Source organism: Bos javanicus, chromosome 23 (assembly GCF_032452875.1).
Source record: "Bos javanicus breed banteng chromosome 23, ARS-OSU_banteng_1.0, whole genome shotgun sequence".
Classification (NCBI taxonomy): domain Eukaryota; kingdom Metazoa; phylum Chordata; class Mammalia; order Artiodactyla; family Bovidae; genus Bos; species Bos javanicus.
Genome location: NC_083890.1, coordinates 36,506,124 through 36,525,267, shown reverse-complemented (window position 1 = coordinate 36,525,267; position 19,144 = coordinate 36,506,124). Strand labels below are relative to the sequence as shown.

Sequence of the window (19,144 nt, the reverse complement as noted above, 5' to 3'; positions counted from 1 at the left end):
AGATCCTGTGCTCTGTAACAAGAGAAGCCACTGCAATGAGAAGCCGGTGCATGGCGACAAATAGTCCCACTCGCCACAACTAGAGAAAAGCCTGCACAGCAACCAAGACCCAGCACAGTTACAATTAAGTCAATAAATAGATAAAAATGTTTAAAAGGTGAAGATCACTCGGTGTCATGCCTTTTATTGGGTCTTTGGAAGAGAGACTCTTTCTAACTTAAAAAATGCTAAGCAGAGTTTAAGACTAGCTGTGTTTTGCTTTTGGAATCATTCCTTAAAAGTGAAATTGTCAGATCATTCTGAAGACAGGAGAATTTTAATTTGGCCTCCTAAAGACTGAGTCTCAACTTTAGCCAGTGTTCAGAGGCTTGTCTTTAATGTAAACCTTCGATAGTTTATGAATTCCTTTCAGGGGAAATGTAGAAAAAATATGCAGATGCTTAGGAAAGCCAGCAAGACTGTAGTTGGAAGGTAGATGTGTTCATGTACAAAGTTTTATATGAAAACCTGTCCTCAGAAAGATGTAGGAACAATGAACCAGCTTGTCCTTGTTCTTGTTTTAAAATAAACATATTGTAGACTTGTAGTTGGCTTCTGATGAGCTGTTCATGGAGCCATTTAAGGCATAAGTTCTGCACTGGTATTGAACCAACGGAATAAAAGCTGTTCATAACCTTGTGTACTTTTCCAACATAAACATCATGTCTTAAGTAAATCAGTTTTATATTAGTTTATATATAGCATCACATGGGAGCTTTTTCTTTGACTTTTTTGTCTGATCTGAATTTCTAGCTAGGCATTCATATCTTCTGATAGTGCTGTTCTAGATTATAATTTTACATTCCAAATTGGTATAAGCCAAAACTATTTATTTTACCCTTGTCATGGGATAACACTTATTGCTCATAACCAGGGCTCAGTCAGTGAGTATTCTTTGAAAGCTGCTTCAATTTTCTGCCTGTGTTTTCGAGTATTTCCTTTAAATGAATGCTCATATTAAAGGAGGAGGAACTGTTTCTTACTCATCTCTCACTTGTCGTCATTGTCTTACACCTGAAATTGTTTCTGTAGAGGATGGCAACCCACTCCAGTATTCTTGCCTGGAAAATTCCTTGGACAGAGGAGCCTGGTGGGCTACGGCACACGGGGTTGCAGAGAGTTGGACATGACTAAGCATACACACAAGAGGATCTTATGGAGTTGGGTTGTCCATGGATATATTTTGTTGACTGAATCTAAGAGGATAAACAATGCTGTAGTTTTTTCCAGGAAGATTAAAATTATAAGTATCAATATGACTGTATTTCACTGTATAGAAATGTTTGCTTTGGAGGGAGAGTCTGAATGGAGGAGATAATCATAATAAATAAGATGTACTTTAGAAACTTTGGAAGGTTGGAAAAAGTGATTTGTTTCCCAACCTTTCATTAAACCATGTAATCAAAAAGATAGACATCTAACCAGAAAACATTGTTAGAGGGAGAACAGTTTTTTTATTGTTTGTTTGTTTTAATCTGTCTGTAACAGTTTCAATGTCTTGTTATAATGATTGAATAAAATAAAAGCATTGAATGGACACCACTACTTGACTCCAGTCTGTGTTTCCATTCATGGCCTTCACAGATCTCCATTGTGAAGGTGTATTCTCAGAGGAGGCATAATTTAATGGGGAAGACGGTGGATTTGGAAAACTCTGGACTCGACTCCTCATGTTGCAGTGATTAGCTGTGTGAACTTCATCAAATCACATCACCACTCTGAATTTTAGTCTTCTAAAAGCTAAGAAAAAATTATATATAGACTTTTCCCTTCATCTGTGACATCATTTAAGAAAATATGACATAGGATTGGATATTTGTATCTATTTTTTGAGCTACTTTTATTGTGGGGATTTGTGTTTGCAGTAGACACACGTAGTACACTTGAAATTTGAGAAATCCACCCATCTTGTCATCTATTGAGGCGGCAAATTAATTTCCTTTTATCTTATATCAGAACACTTTGGCCACACAGATGTTTTAAATAATACCTGGGGGCACAAATAAGCTATTTAAGAGTTAATAAAAGGCTATACACAAATCTTTTTGAAGTTTATGTCCAATCTTTAGTTTTTTATATGCTTCTCAGTTATGAAAAAGAGAGAGAACATAAAAGCTGATGTTTATTAAATTACTTATATGCTCAGTGTCTTTTTTTGGCCTTATCTAATCCTGCAGAAATAATCTAGAAGCATGTGCAGTTCACTCTTCTCAGATACTGCTCACCATCTGTTTTCAAAGTGAGAAATGAGCATCACTTTGTAACTAATTTCCCTTTGTCTGCTAAGTCCAAACTTGGGGAAAGAGGTCAGTGTTTATTCTGTTTATGACTAACTTGATGTTAACAATTCATGTTCCATGGTCTGCTTTTTTTATATGGTTTTATGGTAACTATTCACCCCCCCTTTTTTTTTTGGCTCCCTCACGTACTTATTGCAACAGATATTCTTGGCTCAATGAAATAGGGAACTCATTCATCAGGAATGTTTGATTGGGTTTTTTTCAGTAACAAAATTGTTTTTGCTTTTTGTTTTTAGTGTTTTCTTTTTCCTCTGTCAGACCTGATCCAGTGTGGAAGGGAGAGAAAGAAAAACCAGAGAATCGGGGAAAACTTATGTGAATTGCAGCAAGTTCTTGGATTTAGACAGAAAATGGAAGGAATGAAAATATAATGAGTGCATAGCTTGTCTGTATATGAGAGATGCTCTTATATATGTAATTGAGGTTTTATCAAGAGCATTAGCTATGGTGAAGATAATGGTGACAATAACTAATCTCACTGGATAATAAGCAAGCAGGCTCAGAGAGGCAAGGAACCTGACTTAGAACACAGTGTTAGTAAGCATTGTAGGGTTCCCCTTGTTTACTCTATTGTGTGTAGCTCAAAACAGTGTTTTTTGTCTAATCATATGGATTGCAGTAAAACCAGTGCTGTTATTGTGTCTCCTTTCAAAACTTTCATTGGTTTCATACCCTGTGGGTACATATTATTTTAGGACCAAGTTTTTATACTGTTGTCTGTGCCTTATACTTAAAATGGCAGTGACTTTATAGCAGAGTCTTGCTGAGGTGCATGTTCTTCTCTTCTGGAATGTTCTATGACAGTCATCATGTCAAGAACATTTGAAGATGATTATATGGCAATAGCCTTATTATGGAATGCTTACTGTATGTCATGTATGTATCTTGTTTGTTTTATCTGTATTAACTTTTCTGCCCTGCAGACTGCTCCTTTGGGGCAGCCACCATTATTTTTTTCCATTTAGAAGTGAAGGTCAAGGCATGATAGGATTCCTAACTTGCCAAGGTCCCAAAGTTAGTGTATATTCAAATGCAAGCTGTCTGGCTCCATAGCCACCCTGCAATGTGACCTTTTAGCCTGATGAATTAGCAGCTGTGGCTCTTTGAGAGCCATGACTTGGCCTCAGTGGACATAGGAAATAGTTTCGTGTGTGTTTCCAAGCCCATCATATTTTTCATCAATTATAAGTAATGCACACTTTTTAGGATAGTCGTTGTAAAATGTAACCCCAAGCCATAGTTAGAGGGTGGGGGAAGATTAAGTCATTTGGAACGGTTTGGAAAAGCTCTCTGGGCAACCGTCCAGAGTTTTTGCTGGGCCTTGGGATCTTGAATGTTTGTGAAGAGTGGGGAGATTTTGTGTCTTTGCACATAAGTGTCCCTGAGTCATTTTGGTCTTTAGCCTGAACCACTCAATGATGGAAAAAGAAATCTCAGGGAAGATGAAAGGGTAGAACTAAAGGGAAGCCCTACATAGATTTCAAAAGACTATAGAGTTTCATAGTTATAATTTATAATGTCCACTATCCTTGTGATATTTTACATGAGGTTATTTATCTTTTCTCTTTGAGAACATGTTTTCCCTTATATTTAAAAATATCCTGTCTTTAGAACTCTTAAAATATTTGGAGGGCAGAAATAAAAAGTCTTTGGAATAATTACTATGTTTCTGTGTTCACTGGTGTACTTATTCAGCAGGTGTTTGTTGAACGCTTACTGTATTATAGACCCTCTACAAAATTCCGGAGATAAAAGATAAAGTGCTGAATTTGTCCTCAAGGCATTTGGATTCTGGTGGGAGGAAATGTGAGCTAGTCAGCCTGCAGATAAGAAGTGCTGTGTAAGCGGAGTGGAAAGCTCTGTCAGGGCACAAAGGAAGGAGGACATAGTTCCTCTGACGATGATCTGCAGACATTTGAGCCAAAGCTATGAACAGTGTTAGGGCTGGGTAGGCCAAGGTGGGCAGGGAGGGTGTTAGAGGCTGGAGTGCTCAAAAGCCTGGGGCAGTGAAGGACAGGAACCACCACCACCATCTCACAGCTAGAAAACCTGACCATTACAGCCAGCTCTGGTTTCCTGGCAAGGAAATGCCATGTGGACTCAGGTCCATGGATTCTTGGACCTCTCCAGCCAGTCTTCCTTCATTACTGGGTAAAATGGGGCTTGCTTCCCTTGTTCCTTCCTTCCTTCTTGTTTTCCTTCCTCCTTAACTTCCTTTTTCTGTTTAGTTGATGAATTTGAGTTGGATGTAGGCATTTCTCACATCAGGCTTAATCTTGCTGCTGCTGCTGCTAAGTCGCTTCAGTCGTGTCCGACTCTGTGCTACCCCATAGATGGCAGCCCACCAGGCTCCCTGTCCCTGGGATTCTCCAGGCAAGAACACTGGAGTGGGTTGCCATTTCCTTCTCCAATGCATGAAAGTGAAAGGGAAGTCTCTCATTTGTGTCCGACTCCTAGTGACCCCATGGACTGCAGCCTACCAGGCCCCTCCATCCATGTGATTTTCCAGGCAAGAGTACTGAGTTAGGGCTCTAATGGAGTGGGTTGCCATTGCCTTCTCCGGCTTAATCTTAATGAGGGAAAAGGGAAGGAAAAAAAACCAAAGAAGCAGCCTCCTATCGCACAATAGGATATAAGGTTTTTTGCTATTTGTTTCTATGTCTTTTTTCATATGTTTCTCAGGAAATTCAATTTTTCTGCTATTCCGTTAACATGTCTCTTTGATCAGAAGTGCCTGTATCACTGCTTTTTCAGCTTTTTTTGTGAGCCATCATGGATAAGCATGGCATGGCCATGGGGAGACTTCCTTGGTTGAGTACCTAAAATTTGCTTCTTTGGGGTTTTGTACTGGGACAGCAAAATGCTCATGTTTAAATAACTTAAAATTCCTGGGAAACTCATAAAACTGCCTGACATGATGTTAAATAGTTTGTGCCTATAAGAAACTTTGCAGATGGCTAAGATAAGTATGAAGGATGCTTTATATGTTTTGACTTACTGTCTCTTCAATTACATTATATAAAATTCAGCAGACTTCTCCATGATCGCTAGGGAAATGAATGATATTCCTGTCATAAATCACAAATACCACAAGCTGGCGGAGGATTGTAATTGACGGGTGCCCATCGATAGTTTGTTTATATTCTCCAGGAGGGCTCCCAAAAATGTAGCGTCCACCATATTTATTCAGAAAAATATATTCTTAAATAAGATTGCCCTGACACTGGCTGCTGTACTTAAGCAACTTAAAGCAATCCCAACTGCTACTTTGCTTAGCAGACTAGCTGCATGTCCCATCCATGATTGTGTAAGATGAAGATAAATTGTGCATGTACACACACACACATAGATTTGATTCCTCTGTTCACAGTGTTCTGATTCAGGGCAACTTGAAGATGATTTGGAGGTGTTACGATTAACTTTGCATTTATTCCAGAAAATTTCACTGGAGGAGAAAATACATTCTTGGCATGCAGTAAAACCCCACATTTGGTTATATAATTCATTTGTGATTTAAATTTTTATAATTTATTCAGTAAGTCCAATGAATGTAATGTTGGATAATAAGCCAATTTAGTTTTATGAGTAAAAAAAGTACATGACTGATCTATCATTTTACAAAGTCAACCGCTGAATCATGGATTTGGATGTGATTTAGGGGAGCCTCCCCACACCCCTCCTCCTGGTCTTCTAGCTCCATCCACACATCCTTCCTGCTCAACCCTAATCTTCTTTGATCAAAGGGAAGCACTTTAAAGAAGGAAATCTTCAGGAGTTTTAATATAATTACCTTTAGGATGAGAATTCTTTTCAAAGTAGTACCATTGGCAGATTCAATAATGTCTAGAATTCTGCCCAGACTTGAAAGTACTTTGTGTCCATTGCTAAATATTGCTGCTGTCTTCATCTTTTGCTTCTGGGATTGAACTGCATAGGTTTCCAGTCTTTAAATACATTCTGATGGGTATCAGCATGTTTGCAAATAGATTTCCATGCTTGACCTGGACACGGTAGAAATGACCTGGTCCTGCTGCCCCTAAGTTTCCTCCTATTTTGAGAGCACAGGCAAATAACTCACTGTTATCTCATCACCTTGATACTGTCAGTGGTGGTTTACGAAAGCCGCTTTGGGGTTAGACCCTGGGAGTGGCTAGGATGGTAACAAAACCAGATTCAAGTTACACACGAGCAACTTCATAAATTATCAAATTCATATGCAGTATTCTATTCTCATAAGAGGGAACATTTTGCCACAAAATCTGTTCAAATAAAATTTCCTTTGGAATATTTTCTTCTACTGTGAGGACACATGCCTTTCCCGAGCCCATTTTCCCTGCCCCTAGTACCTCATGTCGGAGAAGGCAATGATAACCCACTCCAGTACTCTTGCCTGGAAAATCCCATGGACGGAGGAGCCTGGTGGGCTGCAGTCCATGGTGTCGCTAGGAGTTGGACACGACTGAGCGACTTCACTTTCACTTTTCATTTTCATGCATTGGAGAAGGAAATGGCAACCCACTCCAGTGTTCTTGCCTGGAGAATCCCGGGGATGGGAGAGCCTGGTAGGCTGCCGTCTCTGGGGTCGCACGGAGTCGGACACGACTGAAGTGACTTAGCAGCAGCAGCAGTACCTCATGTATGGTGAGCATTCAGTAGGCAGTGAATGAATTCCTTTGTCCCTGCGTCTGAATGGTCGAGTGGAAGTCTTCACCCAAACAATAGCGTGTGGATGGTCTGCACTGGGGAGGCCTGGGCGCCACTTCAAAAGCGATTTCCCCATCCTGGCAGGGCAGGACATGTTCTCCTTGGTCTGGGAAGTCATAGCTGTATCCCTGTTCAACACTATACCTCTCTTTTGCTTGTTTCCTTCCCAGGAGCTGTGGAATCCGAGTGCGGCTGCCAAGAGGAATCCAGAAAAGCCAATGAGCCCAAGCATGTCAGACCTTCCTGTAGCCACACACACACACACCTCAAACCCCAAGGAAGTGAGTGAGAATCACCGGCAGGGAGACAGCCAACCAGGTGAGCAACCACATCAGTCTGAGGGCTAAAGCAACAGGAAAGGGTTTTTGGCAGTTCTGTTCGTTTGGCAACATGAGGATTTGACCTGAGCTTACACCAAATTACCTCACGGCAAATGATTTTCTGCCGAGCACTACAGACGTTAGGCTGACTCCACTGAGCTCTTGGGCTGAAGACAGACGAATATATCCAAGATGACGACTTAGTTTCAGGTGTGATGGGGGGATTGCTTCTCCTCGTTCAGGAAGAGGTTAAATCCCAACTTTTTTTTCCACCTTTAGGGGAGGTTCTTCTGTTCAGAGCCAATAGGGGAGCTTTGGGTTTGGGTCTTGAGTTTGGTTTTGAGCCTTCTGGTTTGGCTCTGTATGGGTGTGGGTGTGTTTGTGCTTGTGGGTGGGGTGTGTGTATGTGTATTTGTGTATTTCCACATAGATGGCTAAGACTGTTTTTCCTTTTTATAAATATAAATCTCTCTCTCTCTCTCTCTTTTTTTTTTTTCTATTTGGGTCCATATGTTTTGAAGCTACCTCCTAGATGAATTGAATTAGACTATGCTATTTTTATTTACTTTTTAATGTTTTTAGTAATGAAATCACTGGTTGGAACCTTATGCAGTTTGGTGCTATAATAGGATTTGCCAGGGTTCCATTGTACTCTAAATTAGTTTTAAATTTCTGCCCCTTGCCTTCCTTTTCATTTATGTTAAATGTTACTATTATGTGAAGAGAAGGGATTTTAATGATAGTAAGAAGGTATTTAGAGACTCCTGCTCTACTGCTCGTAAAAAAAAAAAAAAAAAACAACAGGGAAGTTGGAGCCCTGAAACAACTCTCAGGCAGAGATATTAATGCCCACACTATTGACGTTTGGGGCTAGATAATTCTGTATTGTAGGGTTTTTTCCTGTGCATTATAGAATTTAGTGACAGCCCAGGCCTTGACCCACCAATTGCCAGTAGCACTCAACTCCCCCGGTGTGCAACTGGAAAAGTACCATGGAGGATAAAATTGCTCCCAGTTGAGAAGCATTGCTTTAGGGATAAATTTTTACGGAGGAAGAGAGGTAGAGAAAATAGTGAAGATGGAGACTATAGAGCTATTGATTTTGCTTTTTAAATATGTTACCTGTGTAGTTCCAAAAAAAGTATTGGCTTGACCAAAATTTTGTTCGGGTTTTCCGTAACAACTTTTTGATCAACCCAATACATCTTTTGCAGGTGAGGCCTGCCAGTAAAATTCTTGCTTCACCTTCAGTTCAGTTCAGTCGCTCAGTTGTGTCCGACTCTTTGCGAGCCCATGGACTGCAGCATGCCAGGCTTCCCTGTCCATCACCAACTCCCAGTTGTCCATCACCAACTCCCAGTTGTCCATCACCAACTCCCAGTTGTCCATCACCACCAGTTGCCTATCCTTTATTGACTGGCATTTGGTTTAGATTAATATAACAGTTGCAACTCACTTAGAACAAGGATTCATTTTGCTGTTCTCATGATCAACTGAAGAACTTCTGAGTATTCATATCCTGTAATACTTTCTTTAAAGGGGACAGCCTGATCTCTGGGTGCTTTTATAGCAGTGGCTTATTGGTTGGTGAACGAGATTCAAAGGAGGGCTTCCCTGATGGCTAAGACGTTAAAGAATCTGCCTGCAATGCAGGAGACTTGGGTTTGATCCCTGGGTCAGGAAAATCCCCTGGAGGAGACAATGGCAACCCCCTCCAGTATTCTTACCTGAGAATTCCATGAATAGAGGAGCCTGGCGGGTCCCAGTCCATGGGGTTGCAAAGAGTCAGACATAGCTGAGTGACCAACACACACATTAGAACAAGGATTGATTTTGATGCTCTCAGGATCAACTGAAGAACTTTGGGTATTTGTATCCTGCAGTACTTTCTTTGAATGGGACAGCCTGACCCCTGGGTGTTTTTATAGAGCTAGCTTATTGGTTGGTGAACAAGATTCAAATGAGGCTCGTGTGAAATTTTAATTGAGGGGTGAATTGAATGAAGAAAGACACCCACAATACACTTTAATTTATGAATGGGAGGTCAGATACACAAGTTAATGACCGGTTTGACTGAATTGACCGTCTTCTACAGTACTGAAATTGTCCAGAGTATTGCCTTCTTCCTGTATAGGATTGTAATTCATTTGCTCTGTGCTCAATCTCCTTCCAAATTCACTCTCCCTCTAGTAGAATGTTTCAGTTGCCAGACAAGTGGAGTCATGTCTCCACTGTGATTTAACATTCAATGTCCTGCTGTCTTTATTTCAAAAAATTTTTTTCCTCTTTATTCACTCTTCACATGAACATACATGTTTGCCAGGCACGTTCTTGCATTTCCTTTTTCTCTTCCATCCTTCCTGCCCTTGTTTTCTTCCCTTTTCTCTGACTGCAGGAACTGTCAGGTGGCCTAGCTGGCATCGTCTTACCTTCTTTTGAACTGTGTTACCCAGAGACCTCCGTTTATTATGCCTCGGGCACGCTCTGTCTTGAATACTGGATCTCTCTGAGGGATAGTTAATGATCTTTGCAGCAAATGAAGGTGAACTGTAGCCACATTATTGTGATAATACAGCCAACTGTATGGAACAGATTGAGCTGAGCTTTGAACAGCTGGGGCTGGCAGAGTGAGTCTTGACTTCTCTCGGAAGGGTTCCAGAACTGCCAAATCATCAAACTTGAAGGGGAAAGAGGGACAAGAAAGGTTAGGGGAAGAGTGGTTCCTGCAGGTACTTTTTGCTTTTGTGATCTACCTTTCTGGAAATTTTGCCGGTTTATAGATGGGGTGCAGCGCAGATCTATTTGAACCCAGGGGCTGCTGTCACTGTGTTTGGACTTGTCTGCTTCGTGGCTGGGATGGTATTTTCATGTTCATTTGCAGGCACGGAACATGTGATGGATATATGCTTCTGCTAAAGCTTGTGCCGCCCTGATGTCCATGAGACCATTTGTAGTTTAAGGATGTGCAGCCTGAACAAAACCCTAATACAAATTCATAAAGGCTGTGTTGGAACCTTTGCACTTGGACTGTTGTGAGGCTTTGTGATGGATGTAATAAATGGACATCAGTGTGGGGTATGGCAGATATTATAAATTGGTGGCCCATGGAGCCAGATCTAGCCCTCAAATATGCTGTTTGCCCTTACAAGGAAGTGTATGTGTGTGTGTGTGTGTTCAAAGAACTAGCTGGCACTGTTGGTTTGTTTTTTTTAATTACATAAAAATCTGGTTAATCTACCCAAAGAAGCCAAAATATCTGGCTTCCCCAAAGCCATCATCTCCCACGGCACACCCCAGCGGGGGCTGCTAACTATGGCCCCGTCCCTGTGTCCAGTAGGGAAGGCAGGGGCTTTGCAGCGCACAGAAGTCCTTGTCTGGCACCCTCACACTCACTTCTCAGTGGGCTTCTGCCAGAGAAGATCAGGGGAGAGCAGATAGAGACTTTGGGATGGGGAAGAATTGGGTTTGACTTCTAGTTCACAGCCAGCTTTGCCAATTTGGGCAAGTGACGTACCTTTCTGAGTCTTACTTTCCTTGTGCATAAAATGGAAATAAAATTCTCCACCTCATGGTTGTTGTAAAGAACATGAATTGAGGTAGAAAATTTGACACTCGTAAAAAAAGAGCCATGATGCTACACACATCAGCCATCACTGTAATTTTTAGCTGCTATGTATCGTAGATGACTTGAGGCCAATCATTTATAGAGTCACATTCACTATGTTATAAGATTAGACGAACACTCCTATTACTCAGGACAATGAGAGGACTTGTGTCTGGGCTTCTCATATTTCTGTTTTTGTCTTCAATACAGAATTTACAGTGTCTCTAGGGGAGTAACATTGTAGAAACTGAGTTCTTAGGGGTGGCATTATCTGAAGAGAGAAAAATCTTACAATTTAGCTCATTTTAGGTAGACAACTTGGTTTTCTTTTGACTGAGTCATGACTTAGTAATTATGGTCTGAACTCTTGAAGTTTCTGTCTCCCCATCCCAATTACATTCAAAATAAGTTTGATGATAATGCTGAGGATTGAATATACTCAGCATTTTCATGGAAGGAAAGCTACAGAAATGACAGCGGTATATCAATTAATATATTTCCTTAAAAGGGGGAGTTGAATTTAGTTCTTGTGAGGCTTGCAATCTATTGAAGACAGCAGTGTATCAGCATGTTGTGCTCACAGATTCTTTAAGATTTCAAGGGATTTTTTTTTTCCTACGTTATTGCACTCAATATCTTTTCTCTCTAATCTCTGACCTTTGACATCTATCAGAAGGTTCCAGAATGCATTTGACTTCCATACTAGGTGGGCTTCCTGCTTATTACATATGTAGTTAGGAAATACCGGTTTTTCCGCCTATTTTTCTACTTCCTGCAAAGATGGGTTTCCTTTAGATGTGGATATTTCCCTTAAATGCATATTCCTGTCTCAAAATGGTAAGGGAAAGCAGGGCAGTAATTTCTTACTGTATTACACTTTGTGAATATATTTGGAAAACTCCTGTGTTCTAGTGAAAAACTTCTTAGAAGAAGGAAGCAAGGTGGCTAGAAATGTTAAGGCTGTTGTGAGACCAGTGGGAGAAATGTACATCAAAGGTGAAAAGTGAGCTGTGATTTGGTATAGAGTTTTGGTATAGCTTTGGTATAGAGTTCAGAATTCAAACCACGCCATGTGATAAACAGTTATGTTGTCAAGTATTGTCTTAAATCCACCTTGGATGAGTGAATGCCATTATTAGAATAGAAGGTCCCTGAGCAGAAGGCATAAGAGAAGAAAATATTATTTTTAGAGCCCTTCTTCTAAAACCTTTCTGAAGGGACATTTAAGTCTACCTCTGGGCCTTGAAATCGGGCCCATATCTAGATCTGATTCCAGGTAATTACTCAGAACCCCTTTTTCTTCCAGCCTCTACCTGATGCTGTGCATGGAGGAGGTTCAGGGAGAGAGGGAAGGAGATGAAGCGAGGAGGAGGGCAGAGTGTGGCTGGAAGTGGGGTGATTTGGAGAATGAAGGTGATTTGCACTAAAGATTCAAATCACTGGAAGTATTGTGGCATGTTTAGGAAATAGTTGAATTGATCCGTATGAAGTTGTTAGTATTTCAGTTGTACAAAAATGGCAATTTTACACAGTTCAACCAAAAATAACAAGTATCACATTTTTGCTAGAATTGCTGTCTGTCCTGCAGCTGGGTGTATGGAGTGGTTTTAAAAGCCAGAGGTATTTTGGCATCCAATTGGAGATTTTATTTTGTGTGTGTATATGATTTTCCTAGAATATACAAATATTTTTTGCCTTGAATTTTTCTTATCAGGCTTTTCTAAAATTATAGTTATTGCCTCAGATCTTACAGTGGAAGAGACTAAAAGGACAGTCCAGTCTGAGGAGGAATGAAGCTCATGGATCTCACCAGATCTTCGCCTGGGAATGTGTGTGGCCGGCTGGGTTTGTTTGTAGGGCACTGGAAATCCCAAAATTGGGTTTTGACCTTAGCTGACTTTACATTTGTTAGTTTTGTTTTGAAAATAAGAAATGGATGTGAAAAGACGAGGAGTTACCCATATGAACATGATTTACTAAACCGCGTCCACTTTAGGGTAGATTGAACCTTGTTGAAAGTTGTGACATTTGCTCAAGAAAGCATTGTTTCCGCCTCTGTTTTGGTGGGACAGGGTGATTCTGTGAATGCTGTTAGTTTTGGGCATGAAACAAATTGACTTGGTTAATAAAAAGTAAGTCCTTAAGAAAGCCTGGAAGTAGTAAAGTCCATGGTCCTTGGATGCTGGTAGCTGGGGGTGGGGTGGGGTGTGAGTGTGTGTAAACATGTATGATTCTTGGGGGCAGGGGGTGGGGAGGTTTGTTCCGAGTGAAAGAGACAGATGCTTCCTTTGCTGGCTTGTTTCCTGGTTTTCAAAGCCTCGTTTTTTGTTGTTGTTTTATTTTAAGGTTGGGTGCCTTTTTGGTTTGTCTGTGAGGGCGTGGTGAGTCCGCACGCACAGGCACCCACCTCTATAACTTGTTATTCCGTGCGCTGTGTCAAGTGGAAGGTGCGAGGCTCCACCAACTGCTTTGAGCAGAGCCCACTTCCCTTCACCCACAGAGCCCGTGGAGCAGTTATACCAACATCAATCAAGGGAAACCCACAGGCTGCACTCACACCGTTGAAGCAGGTGCATGAGTGAGCATTCTCCGCCAGGCGCACGTGATTGAGGTGTACCTCGGTGTCCTGCCCACAGATGTCAGTTACAATGACTGTGTGGGGCTGCGCCTGCTCCCTGCAGAACCAGGACCAGCCTGTAGTACTTAGAGGACAAAGGAAGTGTCACTCACAGCATCACAGTTGCTGATGTACTGACACCAGGGGGAAAAGTGCATTGTCTAGTCTCTGTGTGTGTGCATACATTGATATAGATCAAATATAGGCATGCACATGTATGCATATGCAAGTGTAGATGTACACGTGTGCATGCACACATGTGAATTTAAAGCAGAACTCAAGTGGGCCATGAGATAGAGATTATGAACGTCAAATATCCCTTAGTATTTGACAATAAGGGAAAGAGCTATTTTAAAAAAGGTGCATTTCTCGGGACTTCCCTGGTTGGTTCAGTGGTTGAGACTTTGCCTTCCAGTGCAGGGGTTCAGTCCCTGGTCAGGGAACTAGACCCTCCATGCTGTAACTAAAAGTCCTTCGTGTTAACAACTAAGACCTGGCACAGCCAAATAAAAAATATTTTTAAATAAAAAGGTATATGTCACTTTCAAAATTGCATCATCCTGATGTATATTGAGCTTTAGGAAATTCCTACAGAAGTTTTAAACGATTTTTAAAAAGAAGAAACATTTAACACTAGGGCTTCAATATATGTTGTACCTTTTAAATCGTTTTTAGTTCCCCAAAGCTTCTTAACTGAGATGCTTCAAAATACTATGTATATTATTTATATTCAAATATGTGAAAAATCTCCCTCTAAGCAACATAAAGCAAAATGAAACATTTTGTGAAACTACCAAATCTGGCTAAGTTTGAGAATAATTCTAAACTCCAGTGTCACTATAGGAGTGGGAAAATACAAAATATTGGGGAAATTTTATATGCTATCTGGAGATTATTTTGCAAAATATAAGATCAAAAGTCACAAAATGTGTCTATTCATAGTTCTGCCAGTGCAACTTCTAGGCAGATTTGTCCTAATAGCATAATCAAATGTGTATAAAAAGATTTTACTGCAAGAATACTTTATCACAAACTTATTTTTTGATATATTTTGTTATAAATATCTAAACAGTATTACAGTGGTCAGATACATTATAGTAGACATATCCAGTAAAATACTAAATGAGGCATTCAAAGAATGCTGTAGATTTTTCTGCGATCTCACTTAAAAAAAAATACCTTGTTTATATGTATCCATGAATGTGGCTAGGTGTTGTCATACTCTGGGAGGTTATACATAAAGTTAAAAGTTGGTATCTCTAGGTGATTTGAGAATAATTAGATATCTTTAGTTTGCTTTAGCAAAGGGCAATTATGGAAATAGTACTTTAAGCATAAAAGCTATCTACAAATTCTTATAGAAGCCAAGGAGGAAAAGTGCGTATCCCCCCAGACGACTGTTTGCTGCTGCTGCTGCTAAGTCACTTTAGTCATGTCCGACTCTGTGTGATTCCGTAGATGGCAACCCACCAGGCTCCCCGTCCCTGGGATTCTCCAGGCAAGAACACTGGAGTGGGTTGCCATTTCCTTCTCCAATGCATAAAAGTGAAAAGTGAAAGTGAAGTCGCTCATTCGTGTCCGACTCTTCGTGACCCCATGGACTGCAGCCTACCAGGCTCCTCCACCCATGGGATTTCCCAGGCAAGAGTACTGGAGTGGGGTGCCATTGCCTTCTCCGAGATGACTGTTTAGCAGATATCAAAGGCTTCTGATTAATTCAGTGATATGTGTGTGCCAGGTACCATACAAGGCTCTATTGTCTTACTCTGTACTTTTCATATGGTGAATGGCTTAATCACTTCTGATACACTGGTTTGTGTGGCTTTACTAACAGAGTTAATAATACCAATGTGAAAATTCTGATATATACATGTAAATATTAAGACTAAAAGAGTGACCTTTTGCTTCATGTTTTGACATATGTTTTATCTGCTCTACACTGTCTCACATAGTTAGATTTTTCCTACCATGTGGATGGTTGGCAACCTTGGATGTCTTGGGAGGCAAAAGCAGATAGGAATATCTTTGGGAAAACTTGACACCATTCACGAAAACCTTGAAAGAACACTGAGAAGCTTGTTGGCAAGTGCTTTGAAAAATCTGACTTCTTATTTTGTAACTTTTTTGGCTTTGAAACTCAATCTTGGTTTAATGTTCAGCAGGTGTCCTCTGGGGAGTTAGGACAGGGTTTGAAGGGTGGGAGATTAGTGTGATGAATTTGATGTCCAGGCATCTGGAATGTTGAGACTGTGGAGGATGTAAGTGTGAGGTTTAGATGAGGGATGTCTGCCCGGAGGAGGATCAGGATTTCGGCAGACTTGGAGAGACTCATTGAGAAGTTTTAAGTGCCTCTTTGAGCCCCTCAGAGTCTGCCCAAGGGCTAAGCTGCTTCTGATGGCCAGTTCCTTTCTCACTGTGATGGTCCTGGAAGTATAACCTTCCTCATGGATTCTCAACACTTCAGCCTCTCGTACTAGCATGAGAATAGAAATTTAAGAATTCTAGCTTAATTTACCCAGGGCTCCAGAATGAAAAAGATTTTTTTCATGAGTTCAGCTATAAAAATAGCAAAGATTCTTGAGAAGAAGGGTTTGTTTTGGATGAATACCAATTTGCCAAGTTGCTCTGTGTGTGTGTGTGTGTGTGTGTGTGTCTGGGGGAATGATTATGGCTTCTTGAACTTGGTTCATTTCTTTCCCATTGGTGAAGGGAAGACATTAAACTTTGAATTTGGTTCTATTTCCATTGTCCAGTGAATCAGGAGAGCTAGCCCCATAAGTTACCCCGCTGCTGTGGGAGAATTTGTCATAATCACTTCCTCCTTTTTCTTTCTACCCTTCTCTTGTTAAAGCTGATCTGGAGTCCTTAACTAACTGCCTTGGGAGTAGTTTGAGGTATAAAGGGTAGGCATTGTGGTGGCATTTGAGGGATTCTTGAGACAAGCCCAGAGTGATAAAAATCAATAATTGAAGGAATCACTTGCCTTAAAACAAACAAACTTGTAAATAGAACAAGATTGTACAAATTGTGTCTTTAGGCAGCTAATCTAATCACACACAGAAGGCAGCCTGTTTTCTTACTTGCTGGACCACTTCCACTATATATTCTCACAGGGAACAATATATTAAGTACAGTGTTTAGAAATATTTGTTGAATCCCACTGTCTGATTTTGGCAAATCCCAAGGAAAAAAAAGGATATGTCTTGGACTGCTTGAGCCTTCCTGGGAGGATGTTGGAGTTTTCCCAGCGAGGCTGGCTTCACATTGTGGGAAACACTGGTTTAGTAGATAACACTGTTAGAATTTATATTCAAAAGGCATTGAGTTTTTTTTTTTTTTTTTGGTTTTTGGAGCAGCCACAGCTGATCTTATATCTCTCAGGATCTGAAAAAACCCAAAGTGTATGCTAATCTTTCCTTATGTTGATGCTGTCATTTCCTTGCAAAGGGCACCCGGGTTTCTGACCCCCTCATCCTGTTTCAGCAGCAGGGTGATCTCACCAACACTGAAACATCCAGAATCAGAAGAGAAGACAAGGGCGGTAATAAGTGAGAGTGGGTGAAAGATAGGCCGTTATAGGGTCAAATATCCATTGGCCAGTGCTTTCTTCTCTTATGGAATGTTGGCGCATCAGGATTAAAATTTAGAGGAAAACAAGGCAGAGCACTGTGTGATATAAATCACAGCAATGTTTTCTTGGATCCATCTCCTAAAGCAAAGGAAATAAAAGTAAAGATAAACAAATGGGACCTAATCAAACTCAACAAGCTTTCTGCACAGCAAAGGAAACCATTGACAAAACAGAAAGGTGACCTAATGAAATAGAAATATTTGCAAATGAAAAGACTGATAAAGGGTTAATATATATATATATATATATATATATATAATATATATAATATATATAAATAGCTCATACAATTCAACATCAAGAAAAGATCCCAAACAGCCCAATTAAAAAATGGGCAGAGGAACTGAATAGACATTTTTTCCAAAGAGGAAATGCAGATGGCCTAGAGGCACATGACAAGCTACTCAATAAGGAACCATCAGGAAAATGCAAATCAAAATCACCATGAGATATCACCTCCCACCTGTCACAGTGGCTGTCATCAAAAATAACTCCGGTAATAAATATTGACAAAGATGTGGAGAAAAGGGAACCCTCATATACTGTACGGAGAAGGCAATGGCACCCTACTCCGGTACTCTTGCCTGGAGAATCCCAGGGATGGGGGAGCCTGGTGGGCTGCCGTCTGTGGGGTTGCACAGAGTTGGACACGACTGAAATGACTTAGCAGCAGCACCAGCATATACTGTAAGTGGGAATGTAAATTGGTGCAGCCTTTGTGGAAAACAACACAGAGGTTTCTCAAAAAAACTAAAAATAGAACTATTGTATGATCCAGCAGTTCCTCTTCTGGGCACATTATCTGGAAGAAAACAACCAAAAACACTAATATGAAAAGATACAGGCACCCCAGTGTTTACAGCAGCATTATTTACCATTGCTAAGGTATGGAAGCAACCTATATGTGTCCAAGTTGGCTTAAAGCTCAACATTCAAAAAACTAATAAGATCATGGCATCTGGTCCCATCACTTCATAGCAAATAGATGGGGAAACAATGGAAACAGTGACAGACTTTATTTTTGGGGACTCCAAAATCACTGCAGATGGTGACTACAGCCATGAAATTAAAAGACACTTGATCCTTGGAAGAAAAGTCATGACCAACCTAGACAGCATATTAAAAAGCAGAGATACTACTTCGCTAACAAAGGTCCATCTAGTCAAGGCTATGGTTTTTCTAGTAGTCATGTATAGATGTGAGAGTTGGACCATAAAGAAAGCTGAGCGCTGAAGAATTGATGCTTTTGAACTGTGGTGTTGCAGAAGACTCTTGAGAGTCCCCTGGACAGCAAGGAAATCAAACCAGTCTATCCTAAAGGAAAGCAGTCCTGTATATTCATTGGAAGGACTGATGCTGAAGCTGAAACTCCAATACTTGGGCCACCTCATATGAAGAGCTGACTCATTTGAAAAGACCCTGATGCTGGGGAAGATTGAAGGCGGAAAGAGAAGGGGATAACAGAGGATGAGATGATTGGATGACATCATTGACTCAATGGACATGAGTTTGAGTAAGCTTCCGGAGGGACAGGGAAGCCTGGCTTGCTATAGTCCATGAGGTCGTAAAGAGTCAGACACGACTGAGCAACTGAACTGAACTGAAGTGTCCAAGGACAGATGAATGGATAAAGAAAATGTGGTATATATACAATGGAATACATACATCCTTAAAAAAGGATAAAATGTTGCTGAATACATACATATAGCCATACAGTGCATACATACATGCATACAATGTTGCAGAATACACACAGCCATAAAAAAGAATGAAATGTTGCCGTTTGCAGCAACAGCATTAGGCTAGGGGAAACTAGTCAGACAAAGGCAAGCACTGTATGCTGCTGTTGCTGCTAAGTTGCTTCAGTCGTGTCCGACTCTTTGTGACCTCATGGACTGTAGCCCGCCAGGCTCCTCTGTCCATGAGATT

General features: G+C 40.7%; 1 long non-coding RNA gene across 6 annotated transcripts in view; it reads left to right on the top strand.

Annotated features, from left to right (window-relative positions):
- LOC133236618 (uncharacterized) overlaps positions 1-19,144 on the top strand; it is a 405,417-nt gene that overhangs the window by 314,287 nt on the left and 71,986 nt on the right. For all 6 annotated transcript variants that reach the window (XR_009732945.1, XR_009732943.1, XR_009732941.1 and 3 more), the window contains one exon: positions 7,214-7,361. This is a non-coding gene — a long non-coding RNA (uncharacterized LOC133236618). The remainder of the gene's footprint in view (positions 1-7,213; positions 7,362-19,144) is intronic.